The sequence below is a fragment of the Pleurodeles waltl genome, chromosome 5 (genome assembly GCF_031143425.1).
Source record: "Pleurodeles waltl isolate 20211129_DDA chromosome 5, aPleWal1.hap1.20221129, whole genome shotgun sequence".
Classification (NCBI taxonomy): domain Eukaryota; kingdom Metazoa; phylum Chordata; class Amphibia; order Caudata; family Salamandridae; genus Pleurodeles; species Pleurodeles waltl.
In genome coordinates, this window is record NC_090444.1 from 1,760,694,145 (window position 1) to 1,760,721,837 (window position 27,693).

Genomic DNA, 27,693 nt, shown 5'->3' on the forward strand with positions numbered 1-27,693 from the left:
GCATGTGCATGGGCTGTTCAGAAATTTAAAACATACATATGGGGAACTTGTTGTGATTTATATACTGATCACAAGCCACTTGTTTTTCTATTGAATGGGGACAGTTTGGGCAAAGCATCAGCACATTTGGTCCGCTTGTTGTCAAAATTACAGGAGTATAACCTAATTGCTAAATATATCCAAGGTGGCAGGAATTATCGAGCTGATTGTTTGTCTTGCTTACCTTTACCGTTTGATGCTTCATTGGATTCTGATTCAAAACAGGAATGTGTTGTTGGTTTGGTGGATGTTTTGGCGGTGGCTGAGAATCACATAACAGAACAAGAGTGGGTGACGGCAATGTCAAAGGATGAAGTTTTGTCCAAGGTGGTGGTGTTTTTGAAGGCTAAATGGCCACCTGAAAAAAAGTTATCCCATCAACTGAGGTGTTTCAGTCAATTGGCAAAAGAACTTTCGTGTCAGGATAATATCTGTATAAGAGGTGATCTCATAATTTCTCCCACTGATCTCACGGATAGAATCATCAGTTTAGCCCATGAGGGTCATTTGGGCGTTTCTGCCACCACTAAAAGGCTAAAGTCGTTCTACTGGTGGCCAGGGTTAGACAATCAAGTTGTTAACTTCCTTAATAGGTGCCCTGAGTGCACGGTTTCTGACAAACACTGGAAGACTTCTGCTCAACCTATGTTCCCAGTTCCTTTTCCACAAAACCCCTGGAATAAGATAGCTCTCGATTTTTTAGGGCCTTTTCAGATTTTGCCAAAAGATATGAGGTATCTTTTAGTTGCTGTTGATTACTTTTCGAAGAGGATTTACTATATTTTTGTGTCCAGTCCTGATTCGGATGCTGTTGTTGAGTAAACTGTTCAAATTAGAAGGTACGGTCAGCACTGTGGTTACTGACAATGGTGCACATTTTGTCTCAAAACCTTTTTCTGATTTCCTGCTCGTGCACAATGTTAAACATCTTAGGGTTGCATTGTACAGCCCATCTACTAATGGTTTGGTGGAAAGAGTCAACAGATTTTTTAAGGAAGGCATTCAATCAGCATTGGCGCCTAATGCTGATGTTGCTGTTTTTTTGCAAGAAAAAGTTTGGGCTTATGTCACCACTCCTCATTCTACTACCGGGGTCAATCAATCAATCAAAAACATTTATAGAGTGCGCTACTCACCCGTGAGGGTCTCAAGGCGCTTGGGGGGGAGGGGCCAAGGGTGGGGCAAGTAAGGTCACTGTTCGAACCATGTCTTGAGGTTCTTTCTGAAGAGCAGGAGGTCTTTGGTTTTGCGGATGTTGGTAGGGAGGGAGTTCCAGGTTTTGGGGGCTTGGTAGGAGAAGGACCTGCCTCCTGTGGTGGTGCGTTGAATGCAGGGGACTGTAGCTAGAGCGAGGTCGGCTGATCAGAGGTTGCGGGTCAGAGTGTGGAAGTTCACTCTGTCGTTGAGGTAGTTTGAGCCGGTGTTGTGGAGGGATTTGTGTGCGTGGATGAGGATCTTGAATGTGATTCTCTTGTCTATGGGGAGCCAGTGAAGGGATTTGAGGTGTGGTGAGATCCGTTCGTGGCGGGGGAGGCCAAGGACGAGGCGTGCAGCTGTGTTCTGGATTCTCTGGAGTTTGCTTTTGAGTTTGAGTTTGAGTGTGGTGCCGGCGTAGAGGGCGTTACCGTAGTCTGCTGCTGATGAGTGCATGGGTGACTGTTTTCCTGGTCTCTGGGGGAATCCATTTGAAGGATTATTTTAGAGTGCGGAGTGTGTGAAAGCAGGAGGAGGTTAGACCATTGATTTGCTGTGTCATGGAGAGGGAGGGGTCCAGGATGATGCTGAGGTAGCGTGCATGGTTTGCGGGGGTCGGTGCGGGGGCTAGGGTGGTGGCCCACCAGGAGTCATCCCTTATGGTTTTGTTGGGGCCTAAGATGATGATTTCGGTTTTGTTGGAGTTAAGCTTGAGGTGGTTAGTTGTCATCCAGTTGGCGGTGTCGAGGAGAGCAGCGTGTAGGTTGGTTTTGGTGGTGGTGGGGTTGCGGGTGAGGGAGAGGATGAGTTGGGTGTCATCTGCGTAGGAGAGGATAGTGATTCCGTGTGATCGGAGGATGTTTGGTGGTGTGGGTGTAGGCTATGTGTTGGCTTGAGGTGAAAATTGCGTTGAGCGTGTGTCCTGCTGAGTGGGTGGGTGCGGTGACCAGTTGTTTGAGCCCGAGGTTGGTGAGGTTGTCTATGAGGGAGGTAGAGTTGTGGTCTTGTAGAGTCTCCAAGTGAAAGTTGAAATCACCGAGGAGGATGTAGTCTGTGGAGGTGAGGGCGTGCGAGCTGATGGTGTCGGCGTTGGTGTCACAGAAGGCGGGGCGTGGTGCTGGTGGTCTGTAGATTAGTGTACCTCTGAGGGTGGAGTTGTTGTTAATGTGGATTAGGAAGTGCATGTGTTCTGTGTTATCGATAGTGTCTTGGGAGCTGGTGGTGACTTTGATGGTGTCCCTGTGTAGGATGGCGATGCCACCACCTGGACTGTTGAGGCGGTCTTTGCGTTGGAGTTTGTACCCCTCGGGGTGGCGATGGCTATGTCGGGTTCCGGGGAGGGGTTGGTCCAGGTTTCCGTGAGGAAGGCAATATCAGGTGAGTGTGATGTGATGAGGTCCCAGAGTTCTATGCCATGTTTGTGAAGGGAGCGGGTGTTGAGGAGCAGGCAGTTGAGGTGGTTGTGGTGGGTGGTGTTGGTGTGGTGCATGAGGGTGTTGTGGTTGTGGGGTGGTGTGCTGCGGGGCTGGTTGGTAGGGGTGGGGGAAGAGCAGATGTGTGTTGCATTGGGGGAGCTGTGTGTGTTGTCGGGGGTGGCTGTGGTTGGTGTGTGGTGTGAGGGATGAGGAGCAGGAGAAATGACAGGTGAGGCAGGTGAAGGAGCCATGAGTGTGGGTGGGGCTGGAAAGGGTGCCGGTGGGGCGAGGGCCTAGGTTGAGTAAGTAGAGGGTGAGGGGCGAGTAGGTTTGTCTGAGGGGTCCAGGGGGACTGGCGCTGGGCGCGGTCTTGGCGGCGGAGCGTGGAGCGACATGCCTGCTGAAGCAGGGTCAAGGGTCTCTCCTTTTAAATTACTTAGGGGAAGGGATCCTAGAACTAAACTTTCTCCGAATTGGATGTCTGACACAGGAGGTGTCACCTTAATTCTTCTGGTTTGGAAGAAGATAATACTTTGCAAGAAAGAGTGTTAGACAAACAACTTGAACAAAAGAAGTGCTATGACAATAGAAACAATGTTAAACAAGTTGAGCTGCACGTGAATGATTGGGTACTTGTCAGAAAACCATTCCGAGTGTGTAAAGGGGAGTCCAAATTTTCTTTACCCGTGAAAATTAACAAGGTATCAAAAGCATCTGTTTTACTAGAAGGGAAGGGGTGGTGGAATAAGAACAGTGTTATACCCCTCAATTCTGAGCAAGTTGAAATTTGTAAAAACCTGTATCACTCTAGGGATGGTGGAAGTTCCATGTTGACAACAGATTTTGGCAATTCTGTATCTGTGCCTGCAGGGACTAATGTTGAACAATCGAATGTAATTACGGGGTCTAATGTAAACTCAACATCCTTTCCAGCTGACATGTTGTCTGGTGCCAATATATCGATGAATGACAATGTATCCAATGTAGTGCGGAGTGAAAGCTCAGATTTTACTGTAGACATGGATCCTGCAGAGTCTTCTTTGAGACCTATAACTACTCGTAGTTCTAGGACTGTCAAATTGCCTTCTAAATTTCAAGACTTTGTTCTTATTTAGCATTTATTTATTTATTTTTTTCTCAATTTTTTGGTTTGTATTAAGGAGGGAGGTGATGTAATAGGTGATGTATTAATGTGTTCTGTTCTGACATTTTTTTGTTGGGTATTGTTAGAATGTCTTTTCATTGGTGGAATGTTGGGGATTCTGGAGCTTCGGTGACGAAGGGCCAGATGACCGTTTGTAGGAAGTTGGCTCTGTATGTGCTATTTCAAAGTAAGGAATAGCATGCACAGAGTCCAAGGGTTCCCCTTAGAGGTAAAATAGTGGTAAAAATAGATAATACTAATGCTCTATTTTGTGGTAGTGTGGTCGAGCAGTAGGCTTATCCAAGGAGTAGTGTTAAGCATTTGTTGTACATACACATAGACAATAAATGAGGTACACACACTCAGAGACAAATCCAGCCAATAGGTTTTTATATAGAAAAATATCTTTTCTTAGTTTATTTTAAGAACCACAGGTTCAAATTCTACATGTAATATCTCATTCGAAAGGTATTGCAGGTAAGTACTTTAGGAATTTCAAATCATCAAAATTGCATGTATACTTTTCAAGTTATTGACAAATAGCTGTTTTAAAAGTGGACACTTAGTGCAATTTTCACAGTTCCTAGGGGAGGTAAGTATTTGTTAGTTTTACCAGGTAAGTAAGACACTTACAGGGTTCAGTTCTTGGTCCAAGGTAGCCCACCGTTGGGGGTTCAGAGCAACCCCAAAGTCACCACACCAGCAGCTCAGGGCCGGTCAGGTGCAGAGTTCAAAGTGGTGCCCAAAACACATAGGCTAGAATGGAGAGAAGGGGGTGCCCCGGTTCCGGTCTGCTTGCAGGTAAGTACCCGCGTCTTCGGAGGGCAGACCAGGGGGGTTTTGTAGGGCACCGGGGGGGACACAAGTCCACACAGAAATTTCACCCTCAGCAGCGCGGGGGCGGCCGGGTGCAGTGTGGGAACAGGCGTCGGGTTTGCAATGTTAGTCTATGAGAGATCTCGGGATCTCTTCAGCGCTGCAGGCAGGCAAGGGGGGGATTCCTCGGGGAAACCTCCACTTGGGCAAGGGAGAGGGACTCCTGGGGGTCACTTCTCCAGTGAAAGTCCGGTCCTTCAGGTCCTGGGGGCTGCGGGTGCAGGGTCTCTCCCAGGCGTCGGGACTTTAGGTTCAAAGAGTCGCGGTCAGGGGAAGCCTCGGGATTCCCTCTGCAGGCGGCGCTGTGGGGGCTCAGGGGGGACAGGTTTTGGTACTCACAGTATCAGAGTAGTCCTGGGGTCCCTCCTGAGGTGTTGGATCGCCACCAGCCGAGTCGGGGTCGCCGGGTGCAGTGTTGCAAGTCTCACGCTTCTTGCGGGGAGCTTGCAGGGTTCTTTAAAGCTGCTGGAAACAAAGTTGCAGCTTTTCTTGGAGCAGGTCCGCTGTCCTCGGGAGTTTCTTGTCTTTTCGAAGCAGGGGCAGTCCTCAGAGGATGTCGAGGTCGCTGGTCCCTTCGGAAGGCGTCGCTGGAGCAGGATCTTTGGAAGGCAGGAGACAGGCCGGTGAGTTTCTGGAGCCAAGGCAGTTGTCGTCTTCTGGTCTTCCGCTGCAGGGGTTTTCAGCTGGGCAGTCCTTCTTCTTGTTGCAGGAATCTAATTTTCTAGGGTTCAGGGTAGCCCTTAAATACTAAATTTAAGGGCGTGTTTAGGTCTGGGGGGTTAGTAGCCAATGGCTACTAGCCCTGAGGGTGGGTACACCCTCTTTGTGCCTCCTCCCAAGGGGAGGGGGTCACAATCCTAACCCTATTGGGGGAATCCTCCATCTGCAAGATGGAGGATTTCTAAAAGTTAGAGTCACCTCAGCTCAGGACACCTTAGGGGCTGTCCTGACTGGCCAGTGACTCCTCCTTGTTATTCTCATTATTTTCTCCGGCCTTGCCGCCAAAAGTGAGGCCTGGCCGGAGGGGGCGGGCAACTCCACTAGCTGGAGTGTCCTGCTGGGTTGGCACAAAGGAGGTGAGCCTTTGAGGCTCACCGCCAGGTGTGACAATTCCTGCCTGGGAGAGGTGTTAGCATCTCCACCCAGTGCAGGCTTTGTTACTGGCCTCAGAGTGACAAAGGCACTCTCCCCATGGGGCCAGCAACATGTCTCGGTTTGTGGCAGGCTGCTAAAACTAGTCAGCCTACACAGATAGTCGGTTAAGTTTCAGGGGGCACCTCTAAGGTGCCCTCTGTGGTGTATTTTACAATAAAATGTACACTGGCATCAGTGTGCATTTATTGTGCTGAGAAGTTTGATACCAAACTTCCCAGTTTTCAGTGTAGCCATTATGGTGCTGTGGAGTTCGTGTTTGACAGACTCCCAGACCATATACTCTTATGGCTACCCTGCACTTACAAGGTCTAAGGTTTTGTTTAGACACTGTAGGGGTACCATGCTCATGCACTGGTACCCTCACCTATGGTATAGTGCACCCTGCCTTAGGGCTGTAAGGCCTGCTAGAGGGGTGTCTTACCTATACTGCATAGGCAGTGAGAGGCTGGCATGGCACCCTGAGGGGAGTGCCATGTCGACTTACTCGTTTTGTCCTCACTAGCACACACAAGCTGGTAAGCAGTGTGTCTGTGCTGAGTGAGAGGTCTCCAGGGTGGCATAAGACATGCTGCAGCCCTTAGAGACCTTCCTTGGCATCAGGGCCCTTGGTACTAGAAGTACCAGTTACAAGGGACTTATCTGAATGCCAGGGTGTGCCAATTGTGGATACAATGGTACATTTTAGGTGAAGGAACACTGGTGCTGGGGCCTGGTTAGCAGGGTCCCAGCACACTTCTCAGTCAAGTCAGCATCAGTATCAGGCAAAAAGTGGGGGGTAACTGCAACAGGGAGCCATTTCTTTACACAAGCCCCCCCCAGCCCACAGGCCAGGAGACTCAGCCAACGCTGGAAGAGTCTTCCTAGTCTGTCAGGCGAGGAAGAGTAGAGGAAATGGCTGGTTTGTTGCAGGGCCTACTCTGCCTTACATCCTCCTGTTCAGGTCATTCCCTCTGGGGAACTGACCCACTTCCACAGTGATAGGACCTAGTCTGAACTGCCTCTTGTCTGTGCTTTTTATGTCTTCACCCATTCTCTCTATTTTGAGGTCAGAGGTATCCACCTCTGCTAATCTTATCTTAGCCAGGGTCACCCCTAGCTTACCCAAAGAGGTTACCCAGAGCTGGAGTAACCCCACCATGACCAACAGGGTCAGGGGGCCTAACTTGTTATTTGGCATGGGGTCAGACCACCATGCCAAGGATAGTGCAGCCATAAAGGCTAACACCCAGCAGAGGCCACTGACAGCTGTCAGTGCCCAGAACCACACCTTTAGCTCTTCACCTAAAAGGGAAGGGGCTAAGTTACAGGCTTCTTTGGGTTCAGGTTGCCTGTCTGCTGTATTAGAGTGGGGGGTTACCACATCTTGTAGTAAACACCCTTCTTCCACTCTTTCTTCTGTTAGCTGAGGAGCCACCCACTCAGGTTTAACAGTTGCCTGACTAGCCAGGACTTCTTGTGGGTCAGGTTGGACTTTATCAGGGCCATTTTTGGAGTTCTCCCCTACTGGAGCAGAATCTCCTTGGCTTGCTGTAACCTTGGCTAAAGGTTGTCCACCCTTCCTACTCTGTTTTCTTTTCTTCTTCTTCTGGGGTCTGCTTGCATTTACTGCAGAGGCAGGACTTCCAGAATCCTTGGGAGAGGACTGGCACTGGACCAGTTCCTCTCTTGGGCTCTGACTAACCTCTGGGTAGTCATTTCCAAGGAGACAATCAAGGGGGAGGTCTGTACTGACTACTACCCTTCTCCAGCTAAGAGTGCCACCCACTTCTATGGGCACTAAAGCCACAGGTCTCTTAGTGACCCTGTCTAGGCTAACTCTTACCCTGGCAGTCTCACCTGGGATGTACTGGTTTGAGAGCACCAGCCTGTCATGCACAATAGTGTGACTGGCACAAGTGTCTCTCAGGGCAGTGGTTGGGATTCCATTCACCAGTAGGTGGTGGAAGTGTCTACTTCCCTCTGGAATCTCCAACTCACCTGTTGGGCCCTGTTTCCAGTTGAAGGCTATGAAGACCTCCTCATCTGAGGAGTCATCTCCCATGGCTACACTGGTTACCCCTGGAATCTTGTTCTGGGGTTTGTTTTTGGGACAAGAAGTGTCCTTGGTGTGGTGCCCAGACTGTTTACAGTTGTGGCACCATGCCTTAGTGGCATCCCAGTTCTTACCCTGGTACCCACCTTTGTTTTGGGTTGTGTCTTGGGGCCCACCCACCTGTTCTGGTTTTTGGGGGCCTACAGAGGACTCTTTTTCTTTGTTTCTAGTGTCACCCACTTTCTCCTGGGGAGTTTTTGTAACCCCTTTCTTTTGGTCACCCCCAGTGGAAGTTTTGGTTACCCTAGTCTTGACCCAGTGGTCTGCCTTCTTTCCCAATTCTTGGGGAGAAATTGGACCTAGGTCTACCAGATACTGATGCAACTTTTCATTGAAGCAGTTACTTAAAATGTGTTCTTTCATAAACAAATTATAAAGCCCAACATAGTTACACACTTCATTTCCAGTTAACCAACCATCCAGTGTTTTGACTGAGTAGTCTACAAAATCAACCCAGGTCTGGCTCGAGGATTTTTGAGCCCCCCTGAATCTAATTCTATACTCCTCAGTGGAGAATCCAAAGCCCTCAATCAGGGTACCCTTCATGAGGTCATAAGATTCTGCATCTTTTCCAGAGAGTGTGAGGAGTCTATCCCTACACTTTCCAGTGAACATTTCCCAAAGGAGAGCACCCCAGTGAGATCTGTTTACTTTTCTGGTTACACAAGCCCTCTCAAAAGCTGTGAACCATTTGGTGATGTCATCACCATCTTCATATTTTGTTACAATCCCTTTGGGGATTTTTAGGATGTCAGGAGAATCTCTGACCCTATTTAAGTTGCTGCCACCATTGATGGGACCTAGGCCCATCTCTTTTCTTTCCCTTTCTATGGCTAGGAGCTGCTTTTCCAAAGCCAATCTTTTGGCCATCCTGGCTAACTGGATGTCCTCTTCACTGGGGTTATCCTCAGTGATTTCAGAGGTGTTGGTCTCTCCTGTGAGGGAACCAGCATCTCTGACTATTATTTTTGGAGTCAGGGTTTGAGGGACCCTGTTCTCCCTAGATAGGACTGGTAGGGGGGAATTGTCCTCCAAGTCACTATCCTCTTCCTCTGAGTTGCCACCCTCAGAGGGGTTGGCCTTTTCAAACTCTGCCAAAAGCTCCTGGAGCTGTATTTTGGTAGGTTTGGGGCCCATTGTTATTTTCTTTATTTTACAGAGTGACCTTAGCTCCCTCATCTTAAGATGGAGGTAAGGTGTGGTGTCGAGTTCCACCACATTCACATCTGTGCTAGACATTATGCTTCTAAAAGTTGGAATACTTTTTAAGAAACTAAAACTGGTTCTAGAATCTAATTCAAACTTTTACAAACTTTTAAACTCTAAAAGAAATGCTAAACAGGATCTAACACAAGGCCCTAGCAGGTCTTTTAAGAATTTAGAAAACTTTTCAAATTGCAAAAATCAATTTCTAATGACAATTTTGGAATTTGTCGTGTGATCAGGTATTGGCTGAGTAGTCCAGCAAATGCAAAGTCTTGTACCCCACCGCTGATCCACCAATGTAGGAAGTTGGCTCTGTATGTGCTATTTCAAAGTAAGGAATAGCATGCACAGAGTCCAAGGGTTCCCCTTAGAGGTAAAATAGTGGTAAAAATAGATAATACTAATGCTCTATTTTGTGGTAGTGTGGTCGAGCAGTAGGCTTATCCAAGGAGTAGTGTTAAGCATTTGTTGTACATACACATAGACAATAAATGAGGTACACACACTCAGAGACAAATCCAGCCAATAGGTTTTTATATAGAAAAATATCTTTTCTTAGTTTATTTTAAGAACCACAGGTTCAAATTCTACATGTAATATCTCATTCGAAAGGTATTGCAGGTAAGTACTTTAGGAATTTCAAATCATCAAAATTGCATGTATACTTTTCAAGTTATTGACAAATAGCTGTTTTAAAAGTGGACACTTAGTGCAATTTTCACAGTTCCTAGGGGAGGTAAGTATTTGTTAGTTTTACCAGGTAAGTAAGACACTTACAGGGTTCAGTTCTTGGTCCAAGGTAGCCCACCGTTGGGGGTTCAGAGCAACCCCAAAGTCACCACACCAGCAGCTCAGGGCCGGTCAGGTGCAGAGTTCAAAGTGGTGCCCAAAACACATAGGCTAGAATGGAGAGAAGGGGGTGCCCCGGTTCCGGTCTGCTTGCAGGTAAGTACCCGCGTCTTCGGAGGGCAGACCAGGGGGGTTTTGTAGGGCACCGGGGGGGACACAAGTCCACACAGAAATTTCACCCTCAGCAGCGCGGGGGCGGCCGGGTGCAGTGTGGGAACAGGCGTCGGGTTTGCAATGTTAGTCTATGAGAGATCTCGGGATCTCTTCAGCGCTGCAGGCAGGCAAGGGGGGGATTCCTCGGGGAAACCTCCACTTGGGCAAGGGAGAGGGACTCCTGGGGGTCACTTCTCCAGTGAAAGTCCGGTCCTTCAGGTCCTGGGGGCTGCGGGTGCAGGGTCTCTCCCAGGCGTCGGGACTTTAGGTTCAAAGAGTCGCGGTCAGGGGAAGCCTCGGGATTCCCTCTGCAGGCGGCGCTGTGGGGGCTCAGGGGGGACAGGTTTTGGTACTCACAGTATCAGAGTAGTCCTGGGGTCCCTCCTGAGGTGTTGGATCGCCACCAGCCGAGTCGGGGTCGCCGGGTGCAGTGTTGCAAGTCTCACGCTTCTTGCGGGGAGCTTGCAGGGTTCTTTAAAGCTGCTGGAAACAAAGTTGCAGCTTTTCTTGGAGCAGGTCCGCTGTCCTCGGGAGTTTCTTGTCTTTTCGAAGCAGGGGCAGTCCTCAGAGGATGTCGAGGTCGCTGGTCCCTTCGGAAGGCGTCGCTGGAGCAGGATCTTTGGAAGGCAGGAGACAGGCCGGTGAGTTTCTGGAGCCAAGGCAGTTGTCGTCTTCTGGTCTTCCGCTGCAGGGGTTTTCAGCTGGGCAGTCCTTCTTCTTGTTGCAGGAATCTAATTTTCTAGGGTTCAGGGTAGCCCTTAAATACTAAATTTAAGGGCATGTTTAGGTCTGGGGGGTTAGTAGCCAATGGCTACTAGCCCTGAGGGTGGGTACACCCTCTTTGTGCCTCCTCCCAAGGGGAGGGGGTCACAATCCTAACCCTATTGGGGGAATCCTCCATCTGCAAGATGGAGGATTTCTAAAAGTTAGAGTCACCTCAGCTCAGGACACCTTAGGGGCTGTCCTGACTGGCCAGTGACTCCTCCTTGTTATTCTCATTATTTTCTCCGGCCTTGCCGCCAAAAGTGAGGCCTGGCCGGAGGGGGCGGGCAACTCCACTAGCTGGAGTGTCCTGCTGGGTTGGCACAAAGGAGGTGAGCCTTTGAGGCTCACCGCCAGGTGTGACAATTCCTGCCTGGGAGAGGTGTTAGCATCTCCACCCAGTGCAGGCTTTGTTACTGGCCTCAGAGTGACAAAGGCACTCTCCCCATGGGGCCAGCAACATGTCTCGGTTTGTGGCAGGCTGCTAAAACTAGTCAGCCTACACAGATAGTCGGTTAAGTTTCAGGGGGCACCTCTAAGGTGCCCTCTGTGGTGTATTTTACAATAAAATGTACACTGGCATCAGTGTGCATTTATTGTGCTGAGAAGTTTGATACCAAACTTCCCAGTTTTCAGTGTAGCCATTATGGTGCTGTGGAGTTCGTGTTTGACAGACTCCCAGACCATATACTCTTATGGCTACCCTGCACTTACAAGGTCTAAGGTTTTGTTTAGACACTGTAGGGGTACCATGCTCATGCACTGGTACCCTCACCTATGGTATAGTGCACCCTGCCTTAGGGCTGTAAGGCCTGCTAGAGGGGTGTCTTACCTATACTGCATAGGCAGTGAGAGGCTGGCATGGCACCCTGAGGGGAGTGCCATGTCGACTTACTCGTTTTGTCCTCACTAGCACACACAAGCTGGTAAGCAGTGTGTCTGTGCTGAGTGAGAGGTCTCCAGGGTGGCATAAGACATGCTGCAGCCCTTAGAGACCTTCCTTGGCATCAGGGCCCTTGGTACTAGAAGTACCAGTTACAAGGGACTTATCTGAATGCCAGGGTGTGCCAATTGTGGATACAATGGTACATTTTAGGTGAAGGAACACTGGTGCTGGGGCCTGGTTAGCAGGGTCCCAGCACACTTCTCAGTCAAGTCAGCATCAGTATCAGGCAAAAAGTGGGGGGTAACTGCAACAGGGAGCCATTTCTTTACACCGTTGTTCCTGAAACTGGAAGCAGCAGTTTCTGTTGTGGGTCTTGTTCTTCTTGGAATAAACAATTTTCTGCATCAATTACCTTTTCCGTGTCTGAGATCTTCCTTTCCCCACACTACACTCCTTTTTGGCAATTTCCAACTACTATTTATATTTATTGATTGTTTTTTTTTTGTAATGGTAAATAAAAAAAGCATTCAAAACAGACTTATCTCAGGTAAAGCAGAATCCATCATATCCGCCTGATGATGTTCCACGTAGGCAGGGGCGCAACGAAACTTGTGCCCTCCCACCCCTGCAAATAACATGGGGGGGAGGAAGGCACCCTCCGGACTCAGGCCAGATACTTCACTGAGAGGGCCCGCTGGAGCTCAGGGACTGCGGGGGCCTTTGTTACGCAGTGCACGTTGCGTAAATGCACCTTTCTGTGTCAGTACACAAGTTGTACATATATAACATGAAGCTTTAACCTACAAATAGGAACCCTTACTGGTGGTGGCAGTTCCCAGTGGGTCCTAACTCCAGTTAACCAACTACACACAAACCGTCCCTAACGCTCTAGCAAAGAATGAAGAGCCATCAGCTAGGGAACGCGCACATTTGGAAAAAGTCGGTGCGTGCTGACATCAAACAACAGTAAATAATACTACAACAAAATGGTGAACGATCATTAGAACCGGATGCGACCAAAATGATACCAAAACTAAAAATAAACAAGATGATCCTCCTGTGCTATACACCTGACAAAACTGGCACATAAACAATTCAAGGATTTTTCTTGAATGCCACACTTATTTCTTAGGGCATATCTTTCACTAAAGACCCAAAGCTGAACTGCCAGTTATGAGTGTCTCTTGCTCGTTGAACAGTGATGAAACACAGTGCAGCAGCACTATGCCTTTCTTTCATTTATGTCTTTCTTTCATTCCACGCTGCTGTGCATCTGAAAACAGCTTCTAAATTCAGCTTTTTCTATTTTTACAGCTACTGTTCCCTTTCTCTCGCTTGAATTTAAACTCAGACTCGCACTTTATTAAGCAACCCTTTCACTGCAAACAAAGTGCTTATGCTGTCCTTTTCTTGTGGATAATAGATGGTGAAATGGCACAGGTGGGGGCTACCCTACTCTTTCTTCCATTTCTACTTTATTAAATCTGTTTCATGTTTTCAGAGTCCCAAAGTTCTACAACTCTCCTTGCCTTACTTTCCACTTATCACCAGTATTGTAATTCAGAAAGAAACTGTACTCTGTAGGCCCATTATTAGAATCAAGAGGCAGTATTATAAGATGAATATAATTAATCGGCAATCTAAATTCGTCCGATGACTCTTTCTTCTCTGTTCAGAGGGATGAAGGGATAATTTACAGTATTATTCAAATCAATTACAGTGCAACTCAATAGTCACACATTAAACCTCAGAATCCAAATTAAAGTTTCAAAGGACTTTATTACAAACTTGAAGCCAAAGTTACATAAGTTGGTCTCAAAACCACAGTATAGATGTACAAAATCACCAATGAAGAATTTAAGCGTCCCACAATATTACATCGAAGCAACGTATAAAATACCAAGATTTCAATAGCAACAATGCAGAAAATCAGGAAAAGTATGTGATGTCTGCATTCCAAAATTAAGTTCTCTTTCCTAGCCATTGCATTTAGCTCCTAAACTATTCTAATACAAAAAGAATATCTGAGAAAGCTTAGAAAACAAAACTTCTGTAGAAGATTCTGTTCAAGAGAGATGTTGTGGCATAAAGCCACATAGAAATTAAAGTATGAGGCTTTTACCTCAAACAGGTTCGCTCTGAGCAAGGGACGGTTTGAATCTCTCAGCAACTAAACCACACTTAAATCCTGATTCTTCCAGGTGTGATGACATCATAACCAAAACTCTCCTATGAAAACAAAAACGCAAATCAATTATAATTGACACTTTAGACTTCTAAAGCCTTCAGCATTTGACCTTGGTACACCCTCGCATGCAAGAATTTCAAAGGTTATCGCTGCCAATTCCAGGATACTTCTTCCATCCTGTAGCGCTTCTCCCGGGCTCTCTTATCTCATGCACAATGAGTTTCTTGTAAACTTCAGCTCCTGCAGCTGAATAAAAATAAGCTTTCACGTCGAAGATTAGAACACACAAAATTAATGCAGCCTTCGCTCTGACCAAACTAAAACGAACACAAATATACTTTCAATTCAATATGTTTTCAACGTTATACTTGAATATAAAATGATTATAATGAATAACATTTCTTAAATACTATAACATAAACATTTTTGCAAATGAGAATTATATGTTGCATACATTAAATATTAAGTTCATTGAGCACTTTTACTGATATATTTCAGTGCACTACATTTAACAACTTGTTTTACATATTACAAAAGAACCACCCCTTCTTCTCACGTTTTGAGAGGCATAATGGCACAGCCAGGTTATGCTCTTTCATATACCTGACCAGAAACAGGGACAAACTCCCTACCCACCAAAGATCATCACCTGCTCTGTCAGCCATCTTGATCAGTCACATCATGCAGGGCCGGATAGGCCTTTTATTGCAACAGACATTTTCCCGGTGGGCTGGGCTCCTGGAGGACAGTTTTGAACCCCCGGGGCCGCTCCTGGTGCCACTGTCGCTTTCCTGAGCTCCCTGAGGTTAATTGCAGAAAGCAAGGACATGCTTCGATAGAGATATAGAAAGAGAGGGACAGAGGGGGATTGTAGAGAGAAAGTAATCAAAGAGGAGTTAAGGAGAGAGAGAATGGATGGGCTTACAATTAGAAATAGAGGGAGGAGACGGAGGAGGCGGGCTGGTTTGATCATTTTTGCCAGAGCTGCTTTGGGTTCTCCGGTGAGGCCCTGACATCCACATCACGAGAGGCACTCACACAGTACAATTCCATTTCCTATTCTATACTTTACACTAACACAACATCTCCACACAACACATACGCTCACTACCATCAACATTACAGTGCTCTAAATCGAAACCTCTGCATGTCATTGAGATATGTGCAGTTTTTTGCTGGGCAGCGAGAGGGGCAGAGGCTGTGATCAGAGAGACTTCCCTCTACCATGGCGCACACTGTCAGTTATGGTCAGGGTTGCTACAGCTCTGTGGGGAGCATGCAAGTGCATCCGTGATTGGGAGGGACTTTCCGGTGCCCAGGATGTGGTCTAGTTCTTGCAGCTGTGTCCTGTGCTTTGGAGGCCCGCCCTCCCAGGAAGTCAGTGACCTTCTCGGGCATGGTTCTCAGATGCAGCAGATTATAAAAGCTGCATCTGAGAGCCAAAGAGTCGCCTGCTATTGCTATATACCTGATTTTTTAGACTTACCCATGCCAAAGCCTTCTCGAACATGATTGTCCGACTACAGCTCCTCATCCTGCCATGCTCTGAAGTCCTGGATCATTTTTATCTGTATATAACTATTTCAGGATTCTAAATTTCCTGAAAGTTGAAGACATTACATGTGATTAGGAAAAATGAATGTGTTCCAAAGACTATTGCTAACAATTTTCTTCTTGGATATTTGGAGACTTTGGTTTGAATGTCCAGTGAGCCAGTCTTTATATATTGTTTTACCAAAAAAGTTCAAAGTGTTTTTTGGGAATGACCAAATAATTCTCAAGTATAGACCATGGTTAAAGCTCCTCCCTGAGTGATAGAACAGGTGATCAGGAGGGCCCCAAAAGGGTGATTATTTACAGTAGATCCGGTTACCAGAAAGTATCAACTGGTTGCATTATTTGATTTTCTCGAGGAGTTGCTGAATGCCTACGTTGTTTTCTATTAAACCAGAGCCTTAGCTGTGAAAGAGGGAAGTTTTAGGTAAATTAGACATTGGTGGACGCTGTTATCCCTGTGGCAGAAGTACCTTCTAGTTTATACAATATCTTTCTGTTTTGTTAGATATATGTACACACATTCCATTAGCGACCTGAGAGGGAACCAGTGTGAAGTACAGGGAGACGCTGAATAGGGGGCATTCTTCTTTTCTCAATCCACTTTCCTTTTCCCCTGAGGACTGGCGAAGTTTGGACCTTTTGACAGGATTTGGGGGACATCAGTTCCTGCTGAGACCCTTCACATCAGCATGCGAGGCCCCTGCAGTAAATGACTCCTGCACAGTGCAGATGTTACAGAAGAGAGGGGAAGCTGTTGAGAGCAACAGGTGGTTTTAAACAATTGCCTAGTGCAACAGCGTTTTTTTAATTATGACATGTTGAATGCATAGGGTAGAAAGGTTTAATAGCCTTAAGTCAGAAGGCTATTCTGACTAGTACAGTCCCGCTTAATTATTTACCCACGCCTAGTAAACTATCATAGGCAAAGCCAATAGTTCTTGTTTACGAGAACTTTTGACTTTGCCAGTGTTTTGTAACCAAGCTGTATAGCAGCATGATTGCTGTGCAGCATGCCTATAACTAAATATGACTATGACGCAGCCAGCACTAATGCATTTTTGTTTTGGTAAAAAGTGCATTAGCACAGCCCACGTCACAGCAGTTTGTCTTTTTAGGCGTGTGCTTCCTCAGGCAACATGAAGGAAGAGAGGAGGGGGCAGAAAGACATGTGGGAGAGTGTGGGGAAGCACACGGATACCGGAGTGTTGGTGGGTGGGGGTGGGTGCAAGCAGACCGACAAAAAAAGGTAGGCAAGGGGGCAAGCAGTCGGACAACAAAGGGTCAGTGGAATGGGCTGGGGCAAGCACACAGACAACGAAAAGTGGGTGGCAGGGGTGGGGGCAATAGAGATAACTGATGGTGGTCGGAAGGGGCTGGGCACGCAGACCAACAATAAAGGGTGGTTGGGAGCAGCTGAAGACAAGCAGACGGACAACGGAGGGCAGTCTGGAGGGGTTGTGGACAAGCCCACGGACAGCTGCAGGTTGGGTGTACGGCTAAGCCAATCACATGGACAACAGAAGGGACTGGAGGGGAAGCACACCAGGGGGAGCACTGAAAAACATACACACTTTTGTAGAGGACAAACAAAAGTTTTAAAAAAGGTACAGCCTGAAAAATGAGAAGTGGATCCATGATCTAGGGGACGGATATACACACATAAAGGAAGGAAGCCTACGTAAGGTGACAAATAAGAAGCAATCAATTAAGCGTGACAATGAAACCAACCAAAGCTAAGCAATGGGCGGCCTCTAACCCCCCCAGAGTGGTAACAAAAGGTTTTGCAGGAGACAATGCATGCACAGAATTAGGTAAGACCTAAAGAGGACTAAGAATGGAGAAAAGATCAATATAGGCCCAGCAGTCCTAGGATCGAATTGCACTTCTTTTAAGTAAGTGCACATGTGAGCAAAAATAAAAACTCCATCACTCACAATGCAGGAGAGCAAAATTGCCGAAGTGTGCTGACCCTCGCCCCATATTGTATTGTGAGCAGAAGCAAAATTTTAATGACAGTTGAACAGATCACTGAATCAGAGCTAATGAAAAGCTGGACTATGTATGAATGTGTGTGCATTTTTATGAAGTTTTTAGAATACATGAGGCTCTGAAGATAGCAAAGCTGCCTCTATGTCAGACATTCGACATTTCCCTAGCAACGAAGAAACCATCTAAATCCTGCCCACTTGGGCTATTCCTTGTTCATATCATCTGACAAAAAAGGAGCCTGTAACGTGTTAACAACGTGACACAAATGAGTGGTGGAATAAGAGCTTTGGTCATAAAATGTGAACTCTCTTGTGTACTCGACCGCAGTACAGGACTGCTAAGCAAGGAACTACAAGCGACATGCACAACATAAAGTGAAAAAATGAAAATAAACGAATTCATATTGAAGTCAACTTCACACAGTAACTGCTTAGCAATAAAAAGCAAATAAATTAACATTTTCATATACTGAAAATCACGTAGCATTTTAACGGGCTGAAAATCACCCCTTTCTCTTCATCACCAAGGAGCTGCCTTATTGTACTAAACTGCAAGTGCTAATAGGATCCAAAAGAACAAATTTTTATTAGATGCTTCAACCCGCAATAATCATTAACAGACATAATTACCTTGCATAGACAAAAGGTCACCTTGTGCCTTTCAGAGCAAAGTGTCTGCCAACTTGGAACTGTTAAGAATGGAAAGGAACGTATTCAAAGATACGCGTTGGGGAATTCGTGGCCACAAATATTTGTTTATTTTCTTATTTATTATCATTCTCTATCAACACTGCTGATGTGTTGAAATGAATAAGTCTACCATTTTGGAACATAATGAATATTAAAGAATGAGAAAATACCTGACTGCAAAAGCGATCGCTGTGTCGCATTCGTCGCAACAGGGGGCATAAATAAGGAAGCTCATGAAAATTAGTCACACAGTTTTTATTTACAAAGGAGACATTTACTCAAATACTTAGGTACTAAGGGGACTATTTTTTAGACAGATGAGCACATATTGTGCACAAGCAAAATGGCGTCACTCAAAGTCATATGAACCAGTGACTGAAGTAGCTCAATTCATTAGCCCATGATGACTGCTATGGTGGGTGGAAGCAAAATGTTAATGACAATTGAACAGACCAATTAATAAAGAAGGCTGTTGAAAAGCTCCTTTATGGATGTATGGTATAAAATATTGTTTCTTATAAACAACAGTCTAGAAAGACAGCTACAGCTGTCTCAATAGCCGGACCTAAAAAGGCCTGTGCTTTCAAGACCTGCAACTACTGCTACACACTGCCCAGAACACCAACTGACAGGGATAGTAGGCCAAGAACGGAGCATTTAAAGAAACACAAGCAGGGCAAGTCAAATCACCATGGCATTACTGCAGAACTGAGCTCGACTAGTTCCACTATTTAACAGTGTATAAAGGTTTCACATTAAACTCCTTCAGACCCTGAATGCAGAAAACACTGAGACACTCATGCAAACCAGACAGGACCTCTGTCCACCTCAATATCATCTTTGTAGACGTAGTCAGAATTTCAAACATACTTAACTGGCTAACCCACCTACCCTACTCCTTTCCCCCTGCCCATAACTTAGGGCCATATGTACGAACACTTTTTCCCATAGACACAGAATGGGGAAAAACTTTTGCTACATCTGGCCGTTACTTCTTTATATTTGATTTTCCCACCCCATGACTAACTCAGGACTTCATTTTAAATATGGCCGAAATGGCTTTGTGGTGCAGCTGCCCAGATACAGCCCATCATGTTTCGATCTTTTCCTGAAATTGCCATATTCTACCATGGAGGGAGCTGCTTAAGAAAAAACTCAGTGACAACAGGTGCACCATGTCATCATGGCATGGCAGACGGCTCATCACTTTTTTCATTTTCCAAAGACAGACCACCCTAAGCGATGTGCGTTCTTGAAAAATGAAAAAAAAAAAATGTTCCATGTGCTGAGAACTGTCTCTGTGGGGAACATTTTCATATTCATGCTATCGGGGACCTTCATGGTGCATGGACAGCAAAAAGCTACCAGACAATGCACACCATTATGAGGGGCCCGTCAGATGCAATTTCATTCCCCATAGAGGAGCTGACACGGCAGAGCCAACATTGTGACAACCATCACTCCTTTCCACTTTATGGGATGGAGGTATGATGGTTGACGGGACATCAACCAATTTCTGACAGATGAGCTATTGCTCACCGCAAAATGAGGCCGTAGATCATTCCCTTGCATGTTAAAACATTCCACGTCCCAGGAAAAAAGACAAATCCTGTTGTGGTCTGAGTTCATCAACAACTCCACTTTTTATATCTGATATTAATGTAAAATGTGTGCACCAGGCGCAAACAGGGACAAGTCATCCTATTAAGGAAAATGTGGGGGGCTTTTCCTGACAAAATGGCAGACAGGACGTGAATCCCCGAGCTCTCTCCCAGTAAAAAGTGAAATCCTGCAGAATACTCCTGTTTTTGCATGACCTGTTGAGGGGCCGGTATGTCTGAATATCCTGCGGTCGCAAGAATCTTAGAATGGCAGCAGCGACGATCGATTGAGGGCCTGTAGCGGCCGGGGAGGCGCGCGCCTCGCTACAACCCTTGGAGGCCCGGGAGGTGAGAGGGCCACTTCAAGGGCTGGCCTTCCATCAGGGCTCCGGTGGAGGCAGAGGCCGACCTGTGTAGGCGGCCTGAGAAGCGGCCTGAGCAGCGAAGGGCGGAGGGCAGCATAACCAGACGTCCCATACAGGATGCTATTGGTGAAGCTCCCAGGGCTCCCGAGGATGGGTGCTGAGCGGTGGGTCCTGAGAGTAGAAGACTGCGTGGGCGACCCCGGAGGGGACGCTTGGGCAGAGTGGGACGCAGGCGAGATCCGCGGATTGGGCCCAGCGTCCGCCTCAAACAAAACCTGCTGGACCTTGCGGGGGAGCCCAGGAGGGCACAGTGCGGTGTGTGCCGCCCTGGCTTGGAGCCGAAGAGTCCCACGATCGCCGTGGGGGAGCCCCGGCAGCCTGGCTGGGGATGAAGCCCTGGGGAGCCTGGAACGGATAAAGCCTGCAAGGGACTGGAACACTAGGACCTCCCCTCCTCACAGTGGGCAGGAGCAGTGAGGGGAGAGTGGGAGGACCTCCCCTAGAGGCAGCGCTGCCTGCTGGAGAGGGGACGGTGAATGTGACCGGGGCACGGTAAGGGCAACACACCAGCAGCACCGGCGGGAAGGCAATTAATGGCTCTTCTGTGTGCCTAAAAGGTGCGACTGCTGCCAAGAATGAACTAGTGGTCCAGAGAGGTACTGAATAACGTCTACTTGACTGGAATGTGTGAGAACACTGGATGGGCGCTGGGGGCCCCTCTGTGGAAGGACTCTCAAGGTCTTGAGGACACTCATTAGACTGCTAAGGGGACTATCATATGCCACCCGAGGGGACGGATTCACAAGCCCTCATGGAGAAGGATAGGGTCGCACGAACGGCCGGCCCGCACTCTATAACGCAATACACCACCCCGAAACAACCCACTCAACGGCTCACATGACAGACGGGAGGTGTGGATGAGAAGCCCCCAGAGAGGGACACGACGGAGCCCACCAAATCCAGGGTGGATTTGCTGCAGGCTATTCAGGGACTCCGATCAGCATTGGAACGCCAGATAGAGACTGCTTCAATCGACGTCAACTTGTTACGGGCAGACCAGCGCAAAGTCTCAGACAAAGTTTCCACAGCAGAGACCAACATAGTGACCCTCCAGGGGGACCTGGCAGTCCTGAAGAGACAGATGACCCCAGTAACTACTGAGGTGGCCAACTTGGGTAGGAAAGCGGAGGACGCGGAATGCCACTCCCGCCGTAGTAACATTCCAGTGCTGGGGTTCCTGGAAAAGGCAGAGGGTGCCTCTGCGGAGCGCTTTCCGGAGGAGTGGATTAGGTCGTCCTTGAAACCCTGGGGTCTTTCAGAGATTTTTGTTATCGAGAGGGCGCACATAGCCCTCGTTCCCCCCCAACCTGCCCGGGTGCCCCTCCGAGTGCCCTTATAGCCAAAGTCCTTAACTATATGGACAGGGACAGCATCCTGAGGACAGCCCGGGAGCAGGAAATGCCACAGTACGAGAACTGTAAGATTGCCATATTCCCAGACTATACCAAACAAGTGCAGGAACAACGTAAATCCTTCTTGGCAGCAAAACAGAAACTAAAGGCCATGGGCTACATGCTACTGTACCCTGCCAGACTGAAAGTCCTCCATAATGGTAAAGTGCATTTCTTTGATACGCCACAAGCTGTCTAGGACTGGCTCAAGAACGGAGTTCCTGGGGCTGCAGGCCGGAGTGGGGAGGGCGACAATGGAAAGGACCAAGAAGTGCTTGCGCCCTCGGAGTAACTGCGGACGTCCACAGGGAGAGCACAGCACACAACTTGTTACCTCCACATAGAATTCACATAGGGGAGAATGGTGCTATGCATTTCACTCAATCAACCTCTTAGGAGAGAAGGATAAGTTACTTACCTGTAAATCCTAGTTCTCTTCCAGGGGTATCCTCATCAAAGTCATAAACATTGAATATTCCTGCCCTCGTGCGGGGATCTCGGAGCATATATAAAAAACAAACATGTATAACTATGAAATAAACACGAAAAATATAGCATTTTTTAGTAGACAATTTTCATACCAGATTCATGTATACATGTGCACAACAGCAATGCAGACTATATTGATAAACAGGCTAAAATGCTTTATTTCTATGGAGATTTTTTTTTTTTTAAATACTCCCTTTTATAATTACAAGAAGAAACTTTCCAAAGTCCCATAGCTGGGCCCAGGAAAAAGAAGCAGTAGCAACACATGTGAAAAAAGAGAAAAAACTACATTGAAAACAATGGAGCATTATTAGCCAATAGGCTGCATGCAGGTTAACCCCTTCTGTGCCGCGGACGTAGTGGTTACGTCCTGCGGCACAGTGCTGCTGTGCCGAGGACGTAACCACTACGTCCTCGGCACACAGCCCAGAGGGAGCGCTCTCGCTCCCTCTGTGTGCTTCCCCCCACCCCCCCAAAGTCAGGGATGGAAGGGGAAGCCCTTCCCCTTCCACCCCCGACCCCCCCAACCCCCCCTGTGACGTCAGCGCGCGAGCGCGCGCTGATTAGTCACAGGGTCTCCCCCATCGCGCTGGAAGCTCTGCTTCCAGCGCGATTGAAAAAGAAATGCTTTTGCATTTCTCTTTCAATCACTGGGGGAGGCCCCGAGAGGCTTCAAAAGGGAAGGAAATGTATTTCCTTCCCTTTGAAGTCTCTCACAGGTTTCAAAAGCCGGATTGCTTGCAATCCGGCTTTTGAAACCCCACTAGACACCAGGGATTTTTTTTTTCTCAATGAAATTGGCAAAAGGGAGTGACCCCTTGGGCAAGGGTCGCTCCCAGGGGGGCATTTTTTTAGGAAGGCCTTTTCTGCCCCCCCTGGGGGCAGAAACCTCTAGGCACCAGGGACCTTTTTTTTTTTTTTTTTTTTTTTTGTGATGTTTTCTTTTTTTGTAGGTGGGGAGCGACCCCTTAGGCAAGGGTCGCTCCCCTGGGGGGCAAATTATATTTAGGCCATTTCTGCCCCCCTTGGGGGCAGATTGGCCTATTTTGATGAGGCCAATCTGCCCCCAAGGGGGGCAGAAACCATTAGACACCAGGGAGTTTTTTTTGCGCGCGAATTTCACGCAACGGGAGCGACCCCTTGGGCAAGGGTCGCTCCCTGGGGGGGTGGGGGGTTATTTTAGGCCATTTCTGCCCCCCTGGGGGGTAGATCAGCCTATTTTGATTCGGCTGATCTGCCCCCAAGGGGGGCAGAAACCACTAGGCACCAGGGATTTTTTTGTTTTTTCGTTTTACAGATGGGGAGCGACCCCTTGGACAAGGGTCGCTCCCCTGGAGGGGCAAAATGTATTTAGGCCAGTTCTGCCCGCTTTGGGGGCAGATCGGCCGATTTTAGGTCAATCTGCCCCCAAGGGGGGCAGAAACCACTAGGCACCAGGGATCTTTTTTTTGCGCCGTCACGCAAGGGGAGCGACCTTGTAGGCAAGGGTCGCTCCCCGGGGGGGATGGGGGGGACAAAATTATTTTAGGCCATCTCTGCCCCCCCTGGGGCAGATCGGCCTATTGGTATTAGGTCGATCTACCCCCAGGGGGGGCAGAAACCTCTAGGCGCCAGGGCAAATGTTTTTTTTTTTGTTTGTTTGTTTTTTTAGAGATGGGGAGCGACCCATCAGACAAGGGTTGCTCCCCTGGGGGGCAAACTGTGTTTAGACCATTTCTGCCCCCCTTGGGGGCAGATTGGTCGATTTTATGTCAATCTGCCCCCAAGGGGTCAGAAACCACTAGGCACCGGGGATTTGTTTTTTGGCGCCAATGTCACGCAGGGGGAGCGACCCCGTAGGCAAGGGTCGCTCCTGGTGGGGGGGTAGTGGTTGGGGGGGCAAATTTATTTTAGGCCATTTCTGCCCCCCCTGGGGGCAGATCGGCCTATTATTAGGCCGATCTGCCCCCGGGGGGGGGCAGAAACCTCTTGTTGCCAGGGCAAATTTTTCTTTTCTTTTTTTATTTTTTGTTTGTTTGTTTTTTTAGAGATGGGGAGTGACCCATCAGACAAGGGTCGCTCCCCTGGAGGGAAACTGTATTTAGAGCATTTCTGCCCCCCCTTGGGGGCAGATGGGTCGATTTTAGGTCAACCTGCCCGCAAGGGGGCAGAAACCACTAGGCACCGGGGATTTGTTTTTTGGCGCCAATGTCACGCAGGGGGAGCGACCCCGTAGGCAAGGGTCGCTCCTGGTGGGGGGGTGGGGGTTGGGGATGCAAATTTATTTTAGGCCATTTCTGCCCCCCCTGGGGGAAGATCGGCCTATTATTAGGCCGATCTGCCCCCAGGGGGGGCAGAAACCTGTAGGCGCCAGGGCACATTTTTTTTGTGTGTTTTTTTTTAGAGATGGGGAGCGACCCATCAGACAAGGGTTGCTCCCCTGGGGGGCAAACTGTATTTAGAGCATTTCTGCCCCCCTGGGGGCAGATTTGTCGATTTTATGTCAATCTGCCCCCAAGGGGGCAGAAACCACTAGGCACCGGGGATTTGTTTTTTGGCGCCAATGTCACGCAGGGGGAGCGACCCCGTAGGCAAGGGTCGCTCCTGGTGGGGGGGTGGGGGTTGGGGATGCAAATTTATTTTAGGCCATTTCTGCCCCCCCTGGGGGAAGATCGGCCTATTATTAGGGCGATCTGCCCCCAGGGGGGGCAGAAACCTGTAGGCGCCAGGGCACATTTTTTTTGTGTGTTTTTTTTTAGAGATGGGGAGCGACCCATCAGACAAGGGTTGCTCCCCTGGGGGGCAAACTGTATTTAGAGCATTTCTGCCCCCCCTTGGGGGCAGATGGGTCGATTTTAGGTCAACCTGCCCGCAAGGGGGCAGAAACCACTAGGCACCGGGGATTTGTTTTTTGGCGCCAATGTCACGCAGGGGGAGCGACCCCGTAGGCAAGGGTCGCTCCTGGTGGGGGGGTGGGGGTTGGGGATGCAAATTTATTTTAGGCCATTTCTGCCCCCCCTGGGGGAAGATCGGCCTATTATTAGGCCGCTCTGCCCCCAGGGGGGGCAGAAACCTGTAGGCGCCAGGGCACATTTTTTTTGTGTGTTTATTTTTAGAGATGGGGAGCGACCCATCAGACAAGGGTTGCTCCCCTGGGGGGCAAACTGTATTTAGAGCATTTCTGCCCCCCTGGGGGCAGATTGGTCGATTTTATGTCAATCTGCCCCCAAGGGGGCAGAAACCACTAGGCACCGGGGATTTGTTTTTTGGCGCCAATGTCACGCAGGGGGAGCGACCCCGTAGGCAAGGGTCGCTCCTGGTGGGGGGGTGGGGGTTGGGGATGCAAATTTATTTTAGGCCATTTCTGCCCCCCCTGGGGGAAGATCGGCCTATTATTAGGCCGATCTGCCCCCAGGGGGGGCAGAAACCTGTAGGCGCCAGGGCACATTTTTTTTGTGTGTTTTTTTTTAGAGATGGGGAGCGACCCATCAGACAAGGGTTGCTCCCCTGGGGGGCAAACTGTATTTAGAGCATTTCTGCCCCCCCTTGGGGGCAGATGGGTCGATTTTAGGTCAACCTGCCCGCAAGGGGGCAGAAACCACTAGGCACCGGGGATTTGTTTTTTGGCGCCAATGTCACGCAGGGGGAGCGACCCCGTAGGCAAGGGTCGCTCCTGGTGGGGGGGTGGGGGTTGGTGATGCAAATTTATTTTAGGCCATTTCTGCCCCCCCTGGGGGAAGATCGGCCTATTATTAGGCCGATCTGCCCCCAGGGGGGGCAGAAACCTGTAGGCGCATGGGCACATTTTTTTTGTGTGTTTTTTTTTAGAGATGGGGAGCGACCCATCAGACAAGGGTTGCTCCCCTGGGGGGCAAACTGTATTTAGAGCATTTCTGCCCCCCTGGGGGCAGATTGGTCGATTTTATTTCAATCTGCCCCCAAGGGGGCAGAAACCACTAGGCACCGGGGATTTGTTTTTTGGCGCCAATGTCACTCAGGGGGAGCGACCCCGTAGGCAAGGGTCGCTCCTGGTGGGGGGGTGGGGGTTGGGGATGCAAATTTATTTTAGGCCATTTCTGCCCCCCCTGGGGGAAGATCGGCCTATTATTAGGCCGATCTGCCCCCAGGGGGGGCAGAAACCTGTAGGCGCCAGGGCACATTTTTTTTGTGTGTTTTTTTTTAGAGATGGGGAGCGACCCATCAGACAAGGGTTGCTCCCCTGGGGGGCAAACTGTATTTAGAGCATTTCTGCCCCCCTGGGGGCAGATTGGTCGATTTTATGTCAATCTGCCCCCAAGGGGGCAGAAACCACTAGGCACCGGGGATTTGTTTTTTGGCGCCAATGTCACGCAGGGGGAGCGACCCCGTAGGCAAGGGTCGCTCCCGGGGGGGGTGGAGGTTCGGGGGGCAAATTTATTTTAGGCCATTTCTGACCCCCCTGGGGGAAGATCGGCCTATTATTAGGCCGATCTGCCCCCAGGGGGGGCAGAAACCTGTAGGCGCCAGGACAAATTTGTTTTTTGTGTTTTTTTGTTTGTTTGTTTGTTTTTTTAGAGATGGGGAGCGACCCATCAGACAAGGGTCGCTCCCCTGGAGGGCAAAGTGTGTTTAGACCATTTCTCCCCCCCTTGGGGGCAGATTGGTCAATTTTAGGGCAATCTGCCCCCAAGGGGGCAGAAACCACTAGGCACCGGGGATTTGTTGTTTGACGCCAATGTCACGCAGGGGGAGCGACCCCGTAGGCAAGGGTCGCTCCTGGGCAGGGGGGGGGGGGGTCAAATTTATTTTAGGGCATTTCCCCCCCCCCCGGGGCCGGCTGAGCTAGAGGTCAAAATCCACAGGTAGGCACTTTGCAAAAAACACCTCTGTTTTTTGTGAAAAAATATGTTGTGTCCACGTTGTGTTTTGGGCCATTTCCTTTTGTGGGCGCTAGGCCTACCCACACAAGTGAGGTACCATTTTTATGGAGAGACTTAGGGGAACGCTGGGTGGAAGGAAATTTGTGGCTCCTCTCAGATTCCAGAACTTTCTGTCACCGAAATGAGAGGAAAAAGTGTTTTTGGGCCAAATTTTGATGTTTGCAAAGGATTCTGGGTAACAGAACCTAGTCAGAGCCCCGCAAATCACCCCATCTTGGATTCCCCTAGGTCTCTAGTTTTCAAAAATGCGCTGGTTTGCTAGGTTTCTCCAGGTGCCGGCTGAGCTAGAGGCCAAAATCCACAGGTAAGCACTGTTTTCCATGAAAAAATTTGATGTGTCCACGTTGTGTTTTGGTCCGTTTCCTGTCGCGAGCGCTAGGCCTACCCACACAAGTGAGGTATCATTTTTATCGGGAGACGTGGGGAAACGCTGGGTGGAAGGAAATTTGTGGCTCCTCTCAGATTCCAGAACTTTCTGCCACAGAAATGTGAGGAACATGTGTTTTTTTAGCCAAATTTTGAGGTTTGCAAAGGATTCTGGGTAACAGAACCTGGTCCGAGCCACACAAGTCACCCCTCCTTGGATTCCCCTAGGTCTCTAGTTTTCAGAAATGCATAGGTTTGGTAGGTTTCCCTAGGTGGCGGCTGAGCTAGAGGCCAAAATCTACAGGTAGTCACTTTGCTAAAAACAGCTC